The 7,690-nt window shown below is 41.6% G+C and overlaps 1 pseudogene; it reads right to left on the bottom strand.

Annotated features, from left to right (window-relative positions):
- Positions 1-525: 525 nt before the first annotated feature.
- On the bottom strand, positions 526-2,709 carry LOC147528843 (uncharacterized; annotated as a pseudogene).
- Positions 2,710-7,690: the final 4,981 nt, after the last annotated feature.

Genomic DNA, 7,690 nt, shown 5'->3' with positions numbered 1-7,690 from the left:
CAGTTAGTTGTTGGGATCTATCTATTACTCCAGAAATACAGATGAGTTCTGCCCCTTTATAGCTTGATGGCTTTAGGGTACACTGTGCACCGGTGTCCACTAGAGCCATACGTTTCTATAGGTATGATGTGCCAGGCCATTGAATCCACAAATTTCAATAAACTCAATTGTTTCTTTCCTCCATCTGGCTGGAGGCAGGATCATTCTAGCCCTGGTCATAGTATTCGTTACTCACTTCTTGTAAATACGAATCAGAAGTCCCTTTGTTAAGATCAGAAGATCAGTCCTTCTACTCTATCCATGGAACTGGTCAGCAACATGGAAACTGGAGCAGCAATTTTCCTGGAAAAAAAACTTTTCAAGATTGCTTTTCCTTGTAATTCACATACCCGTGCCTCTAGGTTCAAGGTAGATTTTCCATCCCACTTCCTCATGTCCTCTCTGTGGACACGCACATAAAACCACAGAGTGGCTCATGGTGTGTACTCATTATATCCTCTCTCTTGAGCACAGAAATTCTTACTCCTAATACTTGAGAGTATTACTTCTTATTCCTAATATTGAGAGTCCATACAGGTGGGGAGTAGGACATATTCTCTTTGAATTACTGGAACTCCCAGGACAGTTTCTCCACAGCTGAGATGCAATTTCTTTGTATTGCTGGAGTTGGCCAGCCAATTCATCCACCTTTTGTCCTTCTACATCTTTCCAGGTCATTACTGACAATGAGTTGGCATAGGATGATGGTGCTTTCCGTACAAACCTCCACCATATGGGTCACATGCACTTGACTTCATCTGGATCTTTGGATGAGCAGCTCGTTGTCCAGGTCATCGCAAATCACCTCCAGCACAGCTAACTCCTGCAGGTATTGGATACCTCTCTCTATGGTGGTCCACTTGCCTGGGTGACGTATAACATTTTCCTTGAAGGGATACCTTTCCTTCACGCCTGACAGGAGTCACCTCCAGAGGCTGAGGGCTTGCACCCCTTTTCCAATCACTTTATCAATGCCTCCTTTCTTAGAAAGGGATCCCAGCTGCTGGACTTCTCTATCTTTTAATTCCAGTCCACTGACCCTGTTATCCCTGCATCAGAGCAGCCAGGTGACAATGTGATCACCTGGACAACAGCTGAAATCTTTTCACATTTCTTGTAACTCACTCAGGGATAGCGATTGGGTGATTACTGCCTCATTCATGAGTTCTGCCTCTTCCTCGTTTTGTTCTTGTGATGGCCCTGCTTCAGAGTAGCCTGCCTTGTCCACTTCTTCCTCCTTCCCCTTCTTAGTAGGAGTATCGTCTCTTATTAAATGAGCTGACTTTCACATACAATATTTCTTCTTGTGCGTAGGGGCAACTGACACCAGCACAGGCTGGTTCTCTGGTTCAGATGCAGTGCTTGTCACGGGTGTTGGAGTAGCCACAGTGCCTGTTGTTTTGTTGTCAGATCCAGAGACCTCCTCTTCCCCTTGAGGGCACTGAATAATGTGGAAGAAGGCTTGATAGGCATGAGCCTGGCCCCAGCACTTGGCAGTGATTTGAGTCTCTCTGGAATTGCCAGGGTGATGGCACACTTTTGCCAAATATATTACTAGGTTTTCTGCACTTCTTCACGGTGAAGTTCCAAAACATTAGGGGTGCCCACTGTCCTAGGTACTCATCCATACTATCCCACAGACCCTGACACTTGTAACTATCCAGTCTCAGGGTGGATCTCTGGGCTGTATTCTTAAATAGTTGTTTAACCTTAAACAAGACCTGAAACACATTCAGGAGACATAGCAATAGGAACATACTGGTTTTAACATCTCAAGGAGATTCAAAATTCTCAAGAGGTATTGTATCTAGCCTGGAGAATAAGGGGAGGGTGAAGGAGAAAGAGAAGGTGAAGGAGTGGGGGAAATTGTCCCCCCCTTGTTTCCCCCATGGATTTGTTGTCCAAGGAGAAAAGGTGAAGAGTGTAATTATTAATAGTTTCTGAGAGATGGTTCCCAAAGTATGGAGATGATGGCAATGCTGAGTACAAATACCAGATTAGTCTCATGACCAGCCATTTTATCATATCATAAGCCAGTGCTGCACAGTACAGCAAAATGATAACCTTAATCCAGCCCCCAGAGATGACAAACAGCACAACAGGGAATGCATACAGCAAGAAAGATAACACAACTCCGAGAAAAAGCGCAACAACTCTGAGAGCAAATAAATCAACATTGTGACCAGTAACTATTAAACTGGTATAAAGAATGCTTACAAAAAATTTGTTTCAATACACTCTGGTCAGATCTGTCATTATCTCAACATTTTGTACCCCACATTGGGTGCCTAAAAGGACTATTGTGGTTTAACCCAGCAGGCAGCTAAACACTACCCAGCCACTTGATCACTCTCCAGCCCCAGTGGGATGGGGGAGAGAACTAGGAAAAAAAGTAAACCTTGTGGGTTGAGGTAAAAACAGTTAAATAGGACAGAAAAGGAAGGTAAAATAATAATAATAATAATAATAATAATAATAACAATAATAATAATAATAATAGAATATAGAAAACAAGCGATGCACTATGCAATTGCTCACCACCCGCTGACCAATGCCCAGACAGTACCCAAGCAGCAGCTGCTGCCCGTCAGCCAACTCCTTCCCAGTGTTATTGTTCAGCATGTTCTCATATGACATGGAATATTCCTCTGGCAAGTTTGAGTCAGCCATCCTGACTGTGTCCCCTCCCAGCTTCTTGTGCATCCCCAGCCTCCTCATTGGCAGGGCAGTAGGAGAAACTGAAAAGTCCTTGAGCTAGCGTAAGCCCTGCTCAGCGACAACTAAAGCATCAGTGTGTTATCAACATCATTTTCATCCTAGATCCAAAACACAGCACTGTACCAGCTACTAGGAAGAAAATCAACTCTATCCCAGCCGAAACCAGGACAATGCTTTGACAGGCAGGAGAGGTCTAATCCCCGTCCTGCTGGTATCGGCATGGAGATTTGTGCTCCCTTGGCAGAATTTCGGTCAGGCCTGAGAAGTGCAGACATCTTTTAGTGGTGCTGAAGAGTGATTCTTCTAATTCTGCCTGTCTGTGCCTGACAGGCTGCAAAATGAGAGTCAAGTACTCCGCTGCCCTCCTCACAGGGCTGGTGCTAATGAGCTGCAGTTCTTTGCAAGGACCCATACTGCTGGTTCATCAGCAGTTGCTAATGAACTTTGTTTCAGGCTCACTAAGACTGTTGATGACACAGAATCTTTGGACCTTCTACAGGACATAGATATCAGCATCAGACTCTTCAGGACAAGGCTGGCTTCATGGACTTGAAAGCTGGAGGCACCGTTGCTGCAGATGCCACCAGCTGCAGACCACAAGGACAAATCAGGAAGACAATCAGTGCACCAGCCTTTCCAAGGAATGTCTCTGTTTTGATCTAGAGGAATAAGAGATTTATTTTCTGAAATTAGGGATGACAGAATGGCCTGTGGCACAGCAAGACAAAATAAATAAACCTGAACATAAGAAAAGCTGTTCAAAAGGTGTGTAACTCTTCAGCACATTTGGCTACTGCCTTGCACAGAAGATAAATGAAAAAGATATAGAGAAAAGGCTAGATAGTTTATTTTCTTTCCTTTTTTAAGTTTACGTTGAAGGAGGGGAAGGTGGTAGTAAAGTGGAAGTACAAATATGCTTCAAGGAACTGCTTTTGAAAATTTTTTCAAAGAGAATCCCCAAAACTACAAGACCTTAAGTAGATGTATTTTCCTCTGACTTTGAATCACAGGCAGCTAGAGATTAGAATTTGCATGTCCTGAAGCTGTTTTCCTTTCATGATGGTGTATCGCACAATAAGAAAAACAAAACAAAACAAAAAACAGGCCTTAGGTTTGCTTCCTAAAAATCTGACATCTGGGTCTGGGTTGCTAACCGCAACATCTCATGAAGTTGATGCATGCCAGGGATGGTTTCTGGGAGGGCAGAGAAGCACAGGGACCTTCTGAGTACAGCCACTCTGTCTCTGACTCAGTCCTCGCAGTGAGCTCCTGTGGGGATGGTGGAGAAAAGCAGAGATATGGCAGACTGAAGGAGTGCAGGAAGGGGGAAAAAAAAAGATGAAATTGCTGGTACTTGAGGCTTCTGAGGTTTTACCACAGCCAGGAAGTCTGTTGCAGGACTACTGGTACAGAACTGGAGGCTGCAAGATCGATTGCACCAGTGCAGATCTCACCTTTAAACTGGCTTTAGACTCCTCTTTCGTCCTAACTTGCAGACTCAGACAGGCGGACGCAGGCTGGTGGCTTCCATTTCGACATGCTCATCTGTGACAGCATGGATCCATGCTCCTCTAAAGTGCAGTTTGCAGGAGTCCTGTACTGCATACAGTGTCCTGGAAAATCTACTACTACACTTTTACATGCTGTCATTGTAGCAGATTCTGTCAAAACGCTTCCAATGCAACTCCATGAATCTCAGATTACCACTGACGCCTTTGATTCATGCAGACACCAGCTGAAACAAATAAACAGGATTTGGATTCTATTATAAAAATGACAACTTCTCCTTTCAGTGGGGTGTGCTGAAATAAGTAGCTTTTTATCTTAATAGTCAAGAGCTCTTCCATATAATATTTATGAAAGGATGTGGTTTAGGCTATTTTATACTCCCAGATGAGAGGTGTTTGAAAAAAACTTAAAAAGTAATTAAGTGCACTGTTACCAGACATTTAAGAATATAGTATGTGTTACAACAGGCAGAAAATGAGAATTAACTCTACAATAACTGGCCTTTTCCTTGCATGAATAATACCTTGAAATAAGAAGAAACTTCAAGACGGAGAATAAATTTAAGGATAAATGAAAGATGTTGGCTATTTATATATGTTCTAAGAAAGGGAATAAAATTTTCAGTGCTAATATTTTCTCAAATGCATAATTTTAATGATAATTAAAGCTTTTATTAGTAGTATTTCTTTAAAAATATATTTCGAGGTGTATCAAAATGCTTCTCTCCCCTGATAGCGTTAATTACATTCTTCCAGATGAAAATGTGTAACTTCTACCTGGCCCAGATTTGCCTCCCTGTAGCATTGTGAAGAATCAGAGAAGGCCAGATGTAGATGTTTTTCATGGTTTAACCTCTGTAGGCAGCTAAGGACCACACAGTCCTGGTCGCACATCCGAAACAGCACCATAAACTTTACTATGAAGAAAATGAACACTATCTCAGCCAAAATCAGTACAATGTGGTCAAGAGATATTAGTGTTATTAATATTTACTACTATCACAGCTTCAGACTGCCACAGCCAAAACTGAGTTAGTGTCACAAGTCAGGAATAACTACAACTGTGACTCTTCATAGTCTCTTTCAAATGCACGTCATTCCACATGATTGTCTTTTGGTTTTGCTTATGTGCAAATCCTGTGACTCTCTGGGCGTCTCTGTCTGCAGGACTGTCTCGTTCTGGCAGCTTCATGAAAAATCTGAGAATATCAAAACCCAGCATGCATATGGACATATTAGCCCATGAGCAGCTGGAGGGCTTATGCTGCCCGGCTGATCTGCAGAGGCTCAGAATCTCCTCATGTCTTCTCCCCATCTTCTCTCCCTTTTAAAAGAGTATATGGTGATAAGAAAAGGGGCAATGGATTTAAACTGAAAGAGGGTAGATTTCAATCAGATATAAGGAAGAAATTTTTTACATTGTGGGTGGTAAGGCACTGGAACAGGTTGCCCAGAGAAGTTGTGGATTCTTCCTGCCTGGAAGTGTTCAAGGCCAGTTTGGATGAGGCTTTGGGCAACCTGGTGTAGTGGAGGATGTCCCTGCCCATAGAAGGGGGGTTGGAGCTAGATGATCTTTGAGGTCCCTTCCAACCCAAATCATTCTATGAGTCTGTGATTCTATGTGCTGCATGCAGCAGCTTCTGAAAGAGTAGTACCACGCAATACCCATTGCAGAAGCGGAGCATGAAGTGGGATGTACGATTTTTGCCCTGGGTTTTGACTGGAATCAAACCAAGTTTCAGAGTAGCAAAGCAACACTGAACAGCTTGAGATGATGAAGGAACAATATTGAAGCCATTTCTGCTACAAAGTGTGCATCTAGAGATAGCCTGAAAATACATCGGACTATACTAGGATCAGATTCTCCATTTCTGTCAGAACAAGAGTGCTATTTACTGGGCAGTTCATTTTAAGACCAGCCAAATTATTGACCAAACTTTGAGGAGAAAGACAAATGACGTTTATCTCAGGCTAAGTAATTGATTGCAGAATTGCAAACAATGAAAACAAAACAAAACAACATCAAAAAAGGCAAAAAAGAGAAATAAGAAATAAAATAAAAAAGAAGAAAAAAGAGAAAGAGAAAATATAATGAAGTGCCTGTCAGTTCTGACCTGATATGATAGCTCTGTCCTTCAGCATTCTTTTCCAAGACATCACTCAGATGTTTGGTTGAAAAGAGCTTCCAGCAAGAATTTCTCTGTCACAGTGTTACTGCTGAGAACTGATTGTTTCTTTTGATTAAAATTCTTATTTATACTACTGCTCAATAAAAAACTGGGGGTACAGATGGGTAGCTGCCGGTACCCCAGTGCTCTCTGTTCATGATATTCAATTTGGAGAGAGCATTGCATCCCAGTATCAAGTGATTTCATTCCTCTCCTCCTCTATCAGTCAGAAAATTATTCTGTTGATTTTATGTGTTGGTAGCAACACAAAGAAATGACCGTCAAGTTTGTTTTCATGATCAAGCAGCCTGGTTCTGACTGATGCTTAGTCTCTAAAGCAAATGCACGGAGGGTATTTCTTTCATTAGACTCCGTACATCCATCATGCTGGCTAAACTAGCCTATTCTTTCCAGCTCAGACAATTCCTTTAGCTTGTTACAGAGTTTCAGTAATCACATATTTTGCAACCCAAGTAATATCTAAACACCTCATTAATACCACAGTAATCAGCTTATGCATTGAGTTCACAGCCAACAAATGTGATTTATAATTAAATGGACTGGAAAGTGGGAGGACTTACGTTTTATACTGTATTTGTTTTAGAGGGTACTTAAACAACCTTCATATACCATCCCTTTAAAGGAAATGAAGCAAGCAGCAGTATCTTCCAACTACTCTAAATACACAACAAATACATGATGAAAGGAATCTCCATTATGTGGCATCACAACTATTGTTCTTAAGTGTGCTAGTTTAGGCGTTGCAAAAGAATTGGAATTACCATTGTCCGTATCTGCCCTTTTCCTTTCAGTGTCACTTCCATGTTTGGTTTTTTTTTAATGAAAAATAAATTCAGGAGCATAATCTGGTTAAGAGATATGATGCACTTCAAGTGAGTTCCCAGTCTATCTGACCACTGGGAATTTAGCATCCTTTGCAGATCAGTTTATACAGCATCAGAAGACCAGCTTGTTTGATTAGTCTTTGGATTACGGTCAGTATGTGTCCCTTACCAAAGTTGCAAGCCTGTAAAGATGAATAAATGAGGGGTCTGAAATCATCTACACTAACCCAAAGTAACATGTGATTAATTCTGCATAATGATTTATTTGTAGTTATACATTTTTATCAGTTAAGTCAGGGAGTTAGCTCTCTCTAAAAGACTGTAAACGAAGGATTTGAGAATGAGATCAGTATAGGATATTAATTCACTGCAGCACTTCAGAATTAATCTATTTATACTTTGAGAGACTCAG

This window comes from Tauraco erythrolophus, chromosome 4, assembly GCF_009769465.1.
Source record: "Tauraco erythrolophus isolate bTauEry1 chromosome 4, bTauEry1.pri, whole genome shotgun sequence".
Classification (NCBI taxonomy): Eukaryota; Metazoa; Chordata; class Aves; order Musophagiformes; family Musophagidae; genus Tauraco; species Tauraco erythrolophus.
This window is presented reverse-complemented; position numbering and strand designations above follow the sequence as displayed.